The sequence below is a fragment of the Myiozetetes cayanensis genome, unplaced genomic scaffold, assembly GCF_022539395.1.
Source record: "Myiozetetes cayanensis isolate MyiCay16 unplaced genomic scaffold, myiCay2020 scf2-11, whole genome shotgun sequence".
In the NCBI taxonomy this organism is placed as follows: Eukaryota; Metazoa; Chordata; class Aves; order Passeriformes; family Tyrannidae; genus Myiozetetes; species Myiozetetes cayanensis.
In genome coordinates, this window is record NW_026087411.1 from 53,185,169 (window position 1) to 53,199,520 (window position 14,352).

At 42.1% G+C, this 14,352-nt stretch overlaps 2 protein-coding genes across 2 annotated transcripts in view; both read left to right on the plus strand.

The window, feature by feature from the left end:
• Positions 1–14,352, plus strand: part of ZDHHC14 (zinc finger DHHC-type palmitoyltransferase 14) — a 645,017-nt gene that overhangs the window by 275,339 nt on the left and 355,326 nt on the right. The window lies entirely within an intron of this gene.
• Positions 1–14,352, plus strand: part of ARID1B (AT-rich interaction domain 1B) — a 326,431-nt gene that overhangs the window by 160,578 nt on the left and 151,501 nt on the right.

Below are 14,352 nucleotides of genomic sequence, written 5' to 3' on the forward strand. Positions count from 1 at the left end.
GGGGCCTTTTGGTGGACTGTTAATTAAGTACTTTTCAGGACAAGGTAACTTCTAGGACACAAGGCTTCCCCCTGAGGCGATGTCAGAATTCCATTTGAGTCTCCACAGCTTATCTGCTCCTGTTGTCCTCCAAGGGCTTGAGGCTTCCTTTTATATCTTACATATTCCCTCATCAACACACACAGACACACACAAAAATCTGTCAGGAGGACTCCCTTTGCTTTCTGGGTCTGATTAGAAATTCTTCGTGCCTGGTGTTCTCAAGGTGGAGAAGTCAGGCGTTAAATGATGCTGTGAGGGTCAGTTAGGAAAGTGGAAGGCCTGGGATGATGCAGCCATGGTCCACCATAGCTGGGGCAATGCCAGCACATATTCTCTCACAAGTTTTTTTCAACATGTTACCTAGAAGGTTTTTTCTGTGTTTACCAAGCTCTGCACCCTTTTGGAGCCTGGCTGATTGACAGTGGCTTTGGGAGAGCAGAGCTTAGATCTCTCATGAACTCTGGAATTTTTCTTTAGGAAAATGGTGTTTTGTGGGAAGTACAATTTAAATCTCACATGGGGAGGCATTTAAAGAGATGGAAAGGTTACTTACTTACAGCCATTCTGCCTTGAAAGTGTGTTTTTCTCCTATATTTTCACAAACCATCAAGTTTTGGGGGAAAAAAAAAAAACCAACACAAAAAAACCCCCACTTTCTCCTTGGAGTCCCTTAGTAAAAAATTTTCTCAGGTTAGGACCTGAAGGGGAGGAGCACGCGCCATTGATTTCGTAGTTGTACACAGGGCACACAGAGGGGTAGTCATTTGTCTCCCTCCCTGCAGATACTGCTGAGAAGATAAAATTTGTAGGCTTTCTGTGCTTGTATATGGTTTCACTTACAGTGAGAATGTATATGTAGACAATATTTATACAAGAACAGTAACCTGAAACTGTAAAACACAGAAACAATTATTGAAGAATTTTATGCTTGAACATTTTCAAATAAAAGTTGTGTTTATGAAAGGTTGTGGGGAACCTAATAAAGGTTGTTTCAATCTGATGGAATAAATTAGCTTTGTTACAGGTTTCTTGCTTCAGAAATTGGTCCCATTGTGCTATGGAGCATGTAGCACTCTGTTTGTAAATCTCTTGATGCGTGGTAGAAGATGAGAACTTCAGTAGGTTGTTGAATCGCTAGGCTGGAACTTCTTTGGCTTTCCTCATATGGATTTGGGTGCTTGGTTTTTTGTGCAGGATTAAAACAATCCTGTTTTTTCAGTCCCCAAAGAAGACTCAACTTCCTCAAATGACCATGAATTCTCACTTTTGCCCACATTTACTTTAATATGTTTCTTTTCAAAGAAACCTCTTAGGTTAGGGAGCCTGTGTAGTCTGTATAAGGATTTTCTGTGCATATAGTGGATTGGTGTGATCAGCATGTAAATTGTTCCTGTTCTGAGGGTTTATCCTACAGTGGTGATGACACCAGTTCGAATTGGGGAGGAGAAGGGAAAAATCCAGGAGCAGAAGCAATTCATCTCAATGCCAGTCTTTTAAAGTGCCCAAGGTTGCATCTGCCTAACTGACCTACTGCTTGTGTGCTGATCATTCTTTACTACGGAGTAGTACTTAGTAAATCATTCATTACTAAAGAGAGACTTAAACTGAATTGTAAATAACTCATTTCTGTATGGTTGTCATGTTTTTTCTTTACCCGTAACTTTCTCAGATGTAGCTTTTCAGTGTTCTGTATGGTACAAGTATCTTTGCTCTTTTTCTTTCAAGAATTGTTGCCCAGTCTGTTAGTTATTAGTTCCTCTGCTAGAAGCGGCATCGTGCCTTTCAAACAGTATCCTTCTGATACGGGTTGCATTTGGAGAACTGCATTAACTGGCTTAGTCTTCTGTTTCAATCTTGCTTTATTAAGTTGATGATATTGGGCCTGACATTCTGCTAATGACAATTTCATTTAGTGGTAAAAGGAAGGGAATGGAAGGCAGCACTCATCTAATCATGCAGGCATTCGTCTGGGTTCGCTCCTTTCACATGTTCTATATTTTCATAGGTTTTTAGAGGCTTGGACCAATATGTCAAATATTTATGCATATATACCTTATTTTCCCTTTCAAGTCTTCCACAGCATGAAAAGAGATGTGAATAACTCCTATGAGGCAGTACAGGCTGTCTTAGAACTTTAAAAGCATTTTTCAGATCTTTGTTATTGTGTGCGTTAAATGTTGCTATTGGATCTTGGAAGATTTGGAAATAGAGATTTAGTTACCAGCAAGGGAATTTTCTTGCGTTTCTAGAGTTTTGGAAAGCTTATTTTTAAGGAATTGGGGTCACTTTCTGTTTAACAGGCACTGAAACGTATGGCATTTGTTTTTTATGCTTTGTATCTCAGAATGGTCTTGTTGGCAGTTCTAGAAGATCATGCATACAAAGTATTAGTGTTTTCATTTGAAAAGGTTGTTAAACCAATATAGTCTACATATTAGATGTTTGGTTTTTCCAAGTATAAACAGACCGTTTGCTTTCTGTACATGAGGTGCAGTTGTGTGACTTTCCAATTGTTACTGTCCACATAGTACAAGACTGGGAAAAAAAAATCTTTTTCTATCATATTTAAAGCCATATCTGCTGCTTACAGGTCATACCATCTGAATTTACACTTGTCCATATTAAAGTATTGATTAAGTGCAGGTGTTCTTTTCCAAAAGACAGTGGTCATTCATTTGTGGTTTCCCCCCTACATCAGAGAAGCTTACTTGACTTTTCTTCCTCAAAACACTCCCCTCCTACCCCCCATTCCCCTGGGGTCTCAACACTGACCATTAGTTGAGATTGTCTTAGCCAGCCTGCAGAAGCAACACAAAGGAAAAGATTCTCATTCCTTCAGGGCCTTCCAAAGCTGTTAAGGGGAAAACAAGTAGTGTTTGAGATTCTGCACTGTGCCTTTAAGGGCTCGTCATCAAAGAACAGCATTCTTAGCAAGCAAGCATTCTTACCATGAGGTAATATGATGAGGACGAGATAATTGGGTTTTTTCAAACAATTTAGCAGGTCGAGGTAACCCTTAGGTTACTCCAAGGATTTCAACTTTGTTAAATCATTTGAGAACTACACGACTGTGGCTAGAAATTCTGTCTTATGTTGGCCACCCCAAACGCAGTGCTCAGTTCACCCTTGCTTGCTGCCTTCCCCAGCTGCAGCAGGGCTGGGATAGGATTCCTGGAAGAAACTCACGAATCCTCTATTGCAGTCTATATACCTAGGAGGCCTGCAAACAAGGAGCTCTAGTATGTCTTAAGCCACTGCAACCGATTTTTCCCTGTATAAAGGATTCAGATCGAGCTGAATGTATTACCTAAGCAGGTCACCTTTTTAGGTGGCCACAGCAGAAGGAACCACTGTTGCTGCTGCCCTGCATGAGGGTAAGGCAGAAGCAGCAGCCACATGGGAAGCACGGCTGCCTGCTCCTCGGGTCTTTTGGACTTGGGAGTTTACTCTGGGTTTTCACGGGAGGGTAGAGGGGAAGAGGAGATGAGGATAAGCAAGGACTGGATTTTTGTTTCTTGGGTAATTTGAGAAAACAAAACAACAACAACAAAACCCTTCAGCCTCTACATTCCAGTGCTTGCAGGGGGGCATTTTTTAGCTCTTGTAAAATTGTGGGGGAGGGATGTGAGAATAATGATCTAAGCACCTACTCCACAGGTTCAAAAACTAGAAAATGTATAAAAAGAATCTAAAGTCGTTTCCTAGAAGTTTCATGTTCTGTAAAGCTCTTTTTCTTTGTTATGAGCCCAAACACAGGATTTTTGAGTGCTTCCTCTTGGTAAAACCGATTCCAGTTCTGGCAGAAGGCAAAAAACATGATTATTTTTGGCATTTCTCAAGAATCTTTTTTTCCTCTAATACTCCTCTTTAGAACCACCCCTGTGCCTTGTTTGCACTTGCAGAAAAGTTCACTTCAAATTGTGGGAAAAACAGCCCTTATTCAGTTAGAAATAACAGTTAAATTAGATTCAGTGAAGAATATATGCACATGCAGTCTTTATCCAGTTTGCCTTTTCTCTTCTTTAAAGCATAAGTGATTTTTTTCTTCCCTTTTATTCCTTTGTGGAAAATGTGCATTAAATGTGATTAATATGGCCAAATGTTTGGGGTCAGTCCCAACAATTTATAAATGTGGACTTTGTTTTCTGTTGGGGTTTATATTATTTTGTTTGCTGTTGGGTTTGTATTATTTTTTCCATAGCAATAACTGGAACCAATCTAAGTATCAGATTCAGGTAGAGCTTTGAATGTTTTTAATGCAGCGGTCATATGCCTTCTATAGCACCAGATACCATGACCCAATGAATACATTTTCCCTTTCTAGTCTCTCCATATTTAATGTTAAGTAATTATGCCAGAATTCGGTTGTAATCACTTTGGGTTTTTTTCTGTTTCAGAGATACAACCAGAATTTTCAAACCCAGGTCAAATTTAGATACGTAATGGCCTAATTTCAGAGATGTGGAATTAATTGAAAATGTGAGTGCTTCTCATTTCTGAAAATTAGGCCAATTATTTCAGTGACTAAATATGAACATAGGTACCTAATAGCAGGCAATCAAGTTTGGAAAATTTGTAGCATTAGCTTTTATACCTCAGAATCAATTCCTTGCTTGTCTACGGTGATCTTGAGTGCTAAACATCAGTGAAATTAATTTGTTATGGTGTGTGCACAGGAAAATGTTTGGACATTTTAAAAATAAACAGCTACAAGGGATTAAAGTTTTGTCTGACGCTTCTAGTATCAGAACAAAGACCACAAATGTTTATCTTCCACCTTTGTCTATTACAGTCAATTACTACTTTATTTACCGAAGTCGGCAAAACTCTTTCCATGTGCATTTTATCCCGGTCTCCTCTTTCTTCTTCCCGTCCTTGTCAGAGCAGCAGTTGTTCCCACCCTCTGTCCTCCTTCCGAGCCTTTAATTTCCAGTTATGCGGGAGGGGGGGTTATTGGAGGCGGGTACAGCGGGGGAGCTGAAGGGCTGCGCTCGTTTTAAACTCGGAACATTTGATCTTTGCCTGGCACGTCCTTGTTGGCTCCGGGTTTGTTCCACAGCCTCTAAGTTTAATTAATTTCCGTGTCTTCTCACGACGCGCAGGTACCACAGGCAAACCTCCGGAAATTTAATGTGTGTCCAGGGCCCCCTCAGGGGGGCGGTGGGAGCGGGGGCGGCCGTTCCCTGCCTCCCATCGCGGGCCTCCCGCTGGCTGCCCCCCCATCCCTCCGCTGCTCTCTCCTCCCCCAGTGCCCAGTGCCGGAGCTCATCATTCACGGGCAAGGGAATTTATCTGTTTGTGTTTGTTGTCAGGGCCGGGGTTTTAAGCAGGGGCCTCGGGCAGTGTGAGGAGGCAGAGGGAAGGACGAGCCCCCGATCGGACGGAGATCTACCGTCGGTTTAAAGAGCCGTCCGTAGTGGTGCGGATTGACCCTTTCCCCTGCGAGGAAACGGGAAAGCAGAAGAGGAGAGCGTGAAAACTCGCCCTGCAGCACCGAGAAGTGCGAGGACTTAGTTGAGCAGAGCTTTTTTTTTCTTCGCCCCTCTCCCCCCCGCCCCCCCGCGTTGGCAGGATTTAAAGGGATTTTTGGCAAAGGGTGCGAGGCGCCCCTTGACGGTCCGAACCCTCGCGCAACAGCCGCGCGACTACAAAGGCTGCAGCCTTAAAAAAAACAAACCAACAGCGCGGAGAGAGAGGGGGAGAGAGCAGGATTGCGACACCGAGAGCCGCCCTGGGAACGCCGAGCCATTCCCAGCACATTCCCGGCAGGCTCTGCGCGGTCCCTCCCCCGGCGGCTCCGCTGCGGCGCGGGCTCGGCTCGGCTCTCCTGCTCTTCTCCTCCCCCAGCCGCTCCCGCTCCCCCTCCCCCGCACGTAGGCGCTTGGAAGGGGGGGAGAAGGAAAAAAAAAAAAAGCCCTTCCAGCCTGACTAGAAAATCAGCCTTGTTTCCTCAGAAACCGCAGCTGCTGCGAGCGGAGAACACGTCAGGCCGGCCCTCCGACACGCACAGATGTGCCTTTGTGAACCCACACACACGCCAGGGAGGGAGTAGGATGGCGAGTGAGGGCAGGAGCGCGAGGCCAAAGCAAATGGCAGGCGGTGCTCCTTGCCCAAGGCCGCCCTCCTCCCCCAGCCCCCGCCTGTTAGTGGCCCTTCTTTAATTCCTCGGAGTGGCTTAAAGAGCAGCGAAACCTGGAAGCGGCCTAAATACGGAAACTTGGGATCTCGTGGAGAGAGAGAGAACTCTGGGCTGTGCCTCCGACCCTGCCCTGGGGCCGAGCGCCGTCGGGCGGCCGGGATCTGGCCTTTGGGAAATTTCCACCCACTCCCCAGTACTTTTTTTTTTCTTCTAAAGGCCATGTGTTAAAGGGATAGGCACCCAAGATACAAATCTTTTCCTGAGAGGAGTGGGAGCGAGGGAGAAACACGGAGGGATGAAGTTTCTGCTGACCCGGGAGCCCATAATAAAAGGTCGCAGGGCCATCGGCAGCACCGAGGCGCTGAGCGCCGCTTGCCGTGCTCTCGCCGCCCGCAACTCCACCCTCCGCTGCTGTTCCCCGGCCTCCATCCCCCTCGTCCCTCACGACCTCTTTCCCCACGCTTCGCCCGCTCTCTTTTTAATATACAACTTTCAGGCTGGATGAGTTGCAACTCGTTCAGCGTAATTGGGACGAGCGGCTGCCGGCTGCGAGGGGCCAGGGGATCGGGCGGGGGGGCGGGGGCCGCCGGCGCGCACAAAAACAGGTCCGGGGGAGGGGCGCGCGGGCCGCCATTGGCGCCGCCATTTGCGAGCCCGCCCGGCCCGGCCCGGCGGGGGCTCCTCTGTTCTTTCCCCCTTCCAGCCACGCACAAGCGCCCTTATCCCAGCGTTGTTTACTTCCTTCTGTTAACAATGGTTGCAGCGGAGTTGTTGTACATTATTTTGGTACTTCCTGCAAATCTGCCCCGTGGTGGCTCACTCGGAAAGATACCTCTTCACTTTTAACAGAAGCCGGCATATTCCAGGCAGTACGAGTTATATACGGAAAGACCTAACCTACTTCGGTGCTTATTTTTAATTTTACAGTTTAGTTACCGAGCTGTCCCGGCCGGCTCTTTATTTAGCCCACTTCTGTAAGCTCTGGTTCCAGGGGCAGGGCTGCAGCTGCAATCCGCAACTTGGGCTGCTTTTCACTCAGCGTTTAAATCTGTTTGTGTTAATAAAGAGGGAATGTGAGCATGTAACTCGGGTTGTCTCCGTGCCACGGGATCAGCCTATGGTCGGGAAGAGGGCGAGGGAAGGAGAGGACGTACCTGCGTAGGCACAGGCACGTACCTTTGTGCTTTGGTGGGGAGAGACTGCTAATCAGGTTATTAATTAATGTAACAGCGTTTGAAAAGGCAAAAGTTGCGCGTTTAAAATTTCAAATGCCTCTGACTAGATCTGGAGCTAAGGCCACTGAGTTTTTTAAAGCATGTTGATTCCTGAGTAAAATAAAGGGGTTTATTGTTTGGCCGAGATGATTTGGTAGACATTTAAAGCAGTTGATTTCAGGAAGCCTTTTCTTGCTAGTACAGAAACAAGGTCTGAAGCCGAGCTCTACCAAGTACATTTCTTTTTTTCCTTTCAGAAAAGACAAATGCAAACAACAAAAAACCCCAGCCAAAACCACGGAGACTGTCCTTTCTTACTGCCCTATGTGCTGTACTTGCCCTCCTTCAAGAAGTAGGAGGGGCAGAAGTTGTGACAGGGCAGATACTGATTAGTTGCTGTAAGTCTGCACAGATTAACACCTATTTTTAGGTTTTTGAACCTCTTGAGTAATACTAGTTAAATTGGCACAGGTTAATAAGTTGGGGTCCACAGAGCCTCTTAACTGTTCACTGAGAAATTTGATTTAAAGAGACAGTCTCCCTTTGTCAAAAGGATGAAAAAAGTTAATAGACCAAACGTTTACTGTGTGTCCATGTGTCTGTGTAAACACAGACAACATACATGGGCTTGGAAAACAACAATTGAAATTCGTTACTTGAGCATGTTAACACAAACACGTACAGCTAGAGGATCTTTGCAGAGTAAATCTGCAGTGAGATTGGTTTTAAAAGTGTTTTCTCTCTCTGCTTTTAATATAACGTAGCATTTAAAAATAAAAGTTAATCTTTATTTTTTCATGTCTTTCCTCTCTGTCCTCCCCCCATTATATCATTGCACTGTTACACTGACACCCACTGGTAAAAGTTGATCTGAGATCAGGATAGTAAATTGAGCCTCTTGATGAAAGGATAGATATTACTCAGGAATAAAGAATAAAATGTGGACCAAAGAATAGCCTTCTTCTTCCCCTTCCTCCCTTTGCAGTGTCCTTAATTTTTATCTTATTTCTTGAGAAGTTAGAGTATAGATGTTCCAAACAAAAGAAGGGAGACCACAGAGTTTTTCTCTAAAAACATACCAACATAGAAATAACTGCATTTAAAGCAGTTTATTTCTAGACATTTATATGATTGGGGCCAGACAACAGGCTGGCACAGATGAGAGCAGGAGGGGGGTATTAGTATATTAGTAGCTGGTGTGTTTAATGGTGTTTCCCAGGTAAAACAGCCTGAAGAAAAACAGAAATAATGGTCACGCTAGAAATACATTTGTGTGGGCACTGACCTGATTGTATCAAAGCGGAGATGAATGCCGGTGCTGTGCAAGTCTTATTTAGTCTGTTTACCATTTAATTCAAAGTTGTCAGTGGTCTTGAAAGCCACTTGTGTTGGAGAAACAAGGCTTATTTTATTGAAATCTACCACGGCACCAATATCTGGTTTGTGAGTGTCGTTCCATAGCCCTGCCTAGCACAAGAACAATACCACACAATTATGCTGTTTCAGGCTCTGAAATGGGCTTTCTTCCAAAACACCCTCCCCTTATATTACTAGACGTGTTTCTATTAATGAAATGATTGATTGAAAATCTTCCTGTGTTTATGTTGTTTGGGCAGCAGTAGCTTGGATTTCCCCTGTCTAGACTAAAATTGTATCCAGTGGAGATGCACGGGACAGCTGTTTGTAAACTCAGAGTGAGAAATAACAAATGAGCTGCAGCAAAACCTGTCTGCAACTGGTTTCCTTGTAAATACAGTGATATATTCTTTATTTTAAGGGAGAAGGGGAATCTTAGTAGAAATAAATACAGAAACAAAATGGCCTCCACAAAACGCAGAAATGTTGAAAAGCCCTGCCAGGACTGCACAGTTCAGAAATTCAGACTCTAACCTTTCACCTTTGAAATTGTAGTTCAAATCTTTCTTTGCATTCTGAGTAAAATGAGCTTAAAATAAGTTTAAAAGCAGTCTCTGGGTTTGCCAGCTTGCTATTAAAATTGGTGCAGCTACCGTAATTGGAAAACAGAGTGCTGGAATTTATTTCTTTGGGAAAAGTTGCAAGGAAAATTTTTACAGGGGTATTTGCAAGAAAATTAAAAAAAAAGTGTGTGTATGTATGTATACATATATACATGCATATATAAATGTGTGCATAAAGCAGAAATCTTTACAAAAGCGGTCATTGATGTTGAAGATTTATACAAGATTCTTGTGCCTGAAGATGTACTCCTGCCTTGAATGTTACCTTGTATGCACACCATCGTACAGAAATGCTAAGTTTGGAAGACTGCACGAGGCTGTTAGCAATTGATTTGTTTTGCTGTTTTACTTTGAATAACAATAAAAGATTGAAGAGGGGGCTTGCTTTGAAATTGAGACAGGCTGGGAAAAAAATGCTAGCTTGTATCCTGTAATTATCCAGAAGTACCCTTGTAGACCCAGAATAAAACTCACAGAACAGGCATAAAGCACAATGAGGAATCGGAGTTTGTGAGGAGGTGGCCTGTCAATAGCCTGCCACATCCTTTCTCCTCTTTCCCTTAGCATCGTTCTTGTTCTGTTTGCATGAAGAAACTGCAGCAAACAAATGACAAGAAAAATGGGGGAGGGGGGGAAGAACATTTATAGTTCATATTGCAGTGTTCAAATAAAATACTAAAAATGCTATAAACAGTTTTATAATCATTGTTTATGGACTCTAGAATTTTTAATATTCTAAAATGTAATTGAATTCTGAAGCCAAGATTCTGCAATTAATCAGGGTTTTAGTGAGCCACTATTTGCTAGAAGTAACTTTGAGAAGAATTTGGACTTAAATTACTTTGTTTGTTTGTGGCTCTAGCAAAAAAGTGAAATGCTGAAGTGGTCTACAGAATCATACATTGTGCACTTGCTTGGGTTAGCAAAAGTCTTGATTTGTGTTAAGTAGTTCAAGCATTTGAGAAACCTAATTGTTTGATTCCTGTGTGCAGATTCAGTCTTTGTGCATGTGAATCGTGGAATGAGTGTTTTTGGAGGACATGTTTTCAGGGCTTATGTTCACTTCTCTCTATTACAATGACTCGAGAACCCAAGTTAAATGGAAAAAATCCACAAACACTTTGTCGGTTTATCTAGGCATTTGTTATTATGTGCCCTACTTAGGAGTGAAGTGACTCCTAGGAATGCTTACATTTTTGCCTACTCCCTTTGAGAGCCAGTGTTTCCTTCAGTTTTGAGGAAACATGTTGCTGTTGTGAGCTGGAAGAGGGTGGAGGAGTTATGGCAGTAACTGGAGCACTTGTTCCTTCCCAGTCAGCTCTTAAATCCTGATACCAGAAGGGTCAAAAACTGGCCAGCTGTGATATCCGAATAATTTTTAAAGCAGTTAATCCAGTCAAAGTGTTTATTAGTCTTTGTACCTCGTGTGGAGGCGGTGAGGACACATCCTAAAATAATTCAAGAGAGAAAAGCTCAGGTTATTGGCAAAAATAATTTAGTTCAGCTGAGTCTTGTTCAGCAGATTTACCTTTCCAAGTTACAGTATGAAATACAGAACGTTACTCAGGGGATTCCTGCTCCGCAGCAATTAGGCAGGTGTGCAGAAACGTTGCTGTGCAAACCACCCTTTCTAAACTTGTGCCCTGGATCTGACAGTGCCCAGATGCTGTCACCATTAGCCACTGTATCTGGCATGATACTGATATGGGAGAAGGGGAAATCAGAAAGAGTTTTGATCTAGCTGGGAAAGTAGAGGCCAAGTTCTGTAGCGTGTTTACCTCTGTACCTGCTGGCAGCTGCCTAGGTCATTTCCCGCATAATTTACAGTTGTATGGGGCACCGTGGTTCTGTTGTTGATCGTATCACACTGCTATGAGAACAACATTGATTTAGCTGAGTATGCACTATCAGACATGTGTTTAGTATGTTTTAATTATCTTCAGAGAATATGAAGTTTAAGCTTTTTGTGTGTGTGTAAAAAATGTAGGCTGTCTCATCTCCTTTTGGATCTGTTCTGATTATTTTTTTTCTGTTAAAGATGAAAATGATCATTTTTGTGTTAACCATTTTTCTCAAAATCATGCTTTAGAAAGTCCTGATTCATCAGTCCTAGGAGGGGAAGTGGAGAGGGGAAGCATATGTATAATAAAGAATCTGTTTATTCTGACTCAGAACTAGTTTGTGAGCAAGTAGTACCATACACAATCTAGAAAACAAGGATAGAAGAATGTAAGATATATGTAGGGGAGGTAGGTCTTATGGTGATAAATTTTGTCTCAGTGTGACTTGGTGTTTTATTTGCAAAAAGCACCATTTTTTTCAGATAAGGAAAAAGATTTTGCTCGGTTGTGCAAGTTACCCATTCCATGAAAAGTGGGAATAAAGAATGCAATCTATGATTGGAATTGGATTGCAAGACACAGTAAAGGTTTTGAAGTTAAAACCGTGTTTCTGAAACGAAGTGCTCCCTACATTGTGTTTCTCCTCGCCTAAAAAATCTTTTAACCCACATGCTTAAAATAATGTTGTCTAAGGTGCAGGAAGCTTTTTCTCCTGAGCACAATAGGAATATGTTGAATCTTTTGAAAACAGTTTCTGTTTTTCAAACACCTTTTCTTTTTCAGCATAGATAATTAACGCCTTCTTCACAGTGCTTGGTGCCCTTGATACATCTGTTACCTTTGACAGATCCTTTCTGTTTGCCACCTCTTCCTAACATGCTTCCAATATTTTCAGCACAAAATAGCTTTGTATCTTTGATGTTGGTTATATACGGACTCAATTAAATAAGAAAGCTGCTGACAGAACGGTGTAGAGTTGAAACTTGAAGCTTTGTTTCTGTAAAGATTTTGTCCTTCGTCACTTATCTTCAATTTTTGCTGCAAATTGTTTGATTTCTTTTAGGTAAGATTGTTAAAACATGCAGTTTTAGCTAGGACTGTATTTGTTTTCAATTTTACAGGTGGTATGTACAATAATCATGTAGAGAGAGGTAGGTAAAGGAAGTGGGGGAGTACCTGCAGCTACAGCCTTAAACAGCAAAAACCTTCCCATTGGTGAGGGTGGCTTTAAAACATGTCTTTGTGGAATTTTCTGGAATATTTAGAAGCGTTGTAACAATGCAGCTGTTCATTACCACCCTGTAGTTGCTGGTGGATGGTGCCTTGTATTTAGGCTAAGCAACCCAACTTTGAAAAGGGCTGTAGAGGGTGTTCAGATGGGCTCTTGGGTTGCTGAGCTGAGGCAGTGGGAACCTCCAGCCTTGCTAGTAACTGAGAGCAGTGATATTTTAACCCTTTCTTGACGTTTTCCATAGCAGCCCCTCTACAACTTTACGGTATGGTAACACACAAAGGCAACTGCTGCAGAGATGCTTTGCAGTGGATTTTGGTAGGCAAGGTCTTAACGTTTCTCCGTTTTGGAAGTGGGGAATTAAAATGAAATCATGTTGTTGGAACAAGAGAGTAAGAAATACAAACGGATTAGAAAAGGTGCAGTCACAATATCTAAATAAAAGGCTTACCAGTGGCAGTAATTGTTACTGCTTATATGGGGTGCTATAATGACAGTTTTACAGAATTTCCCACATACTAGAATGCATGAGGTTGGAATTTTGTTTTTATGTTATCTACCTCTCCTTTCTTAAGGGAAATTAAATAGTGACAGCTCTGAGATTTCGGTCTATGTACAACAGTCATTTTGATCTCTACATTGTCAAACAAATAAATATCAAAAGCATTTTCAGTGCAGTTACTCTGTTTCATACAGTGTTCTGGCATGAAAGAACTAATTGCATGTTATCCATTTTTTGCACATATATATATATATGAAAAACAGTATGACAGAAAAATATAAAAGAATTTGAATATATGCTTACAGAGAGAAAACATGGGCATGTGTATGTGTGTATATATATCTTACTTGTTTCGTATCCTAATGACGAGCATGTTACTGTCATGAATTTACTAGTGATCATCTATTGATACAGTACCTATGGAGCAATAAGTTATGGCAGAGTTGTAAATGATGGGAGGCTGTTCACAGATAGGTCTCGTAGGTTCCCCTGTGCTGAGCAGAACTGTATGCAATCTCAGTTGTCAGTTTGTCTGGGAATTGTAATGCTTGATTCCTGGTGCAAGCCAAAATATTTTTCTGTCTTTTTGACTTTACAGAAACTGCCCCAATCCCCCCATAGTACACCAGTTTTTTTCTCCCAAGTTGCTTCTGATACGTGTAATTCTCTTTAAAGTACTGTATCTCACAAGGCTGATGGTTATTGCTTTTAGTTAGCTAATACCTAGAGTCTAATTTTTTCCTTCTCAGGGATTGGCCTTGTTCCCAGGATTTTGCAAAATATTTGCAAAGGGAGACTAAACCAGCAGGTTGGTCAATAGCACATCCAGCAATGTGTTAGGCACAGTCCTGGAGATGTTTATTTTTTTTTATTGTTCTTGTTAGTGTTGTAAATCAGCTTCCCCAAAAACATAAACAGTTAAGAAGAAGTTTAAAAATATGAGCAGGACAGATCTGTTCCACTAATCAGCTTTTAAGAACATGATGCATCATTGTGTTTTATCTCAAACACTGGCTGACCAAGAACAGAGCTGCTTCAGCGAGCTGCGTCCTTGAGCCTCTGTGTTTGTTGTCTGTACATGCTAATAAGGAGAATGAGGAGAATTAATAAGCAATTTGAGCTGCAGCATAGTTTCTTGAAACATCTTTTCAAACCTTTGAAACACAAAGTTATTTCGTCATTTAAAGAGTTAATAAAGTTATTTTGTCATTTTGTTACTTAATTTGTATATTTCAAACTGAAAGTTGTGGATTCAAAAATCAGAATGTTGATCTTTATTGTTGCTAGATCCAGTGAGCTAAGAGCTAAATGATTGATACCATGAAGAAGAAGCAAATAAATGAAAGGGAAAGCCTGAGAGAAAGTGGATGCCAGATTTAATGAATAATTACCCTGAACTGGGTC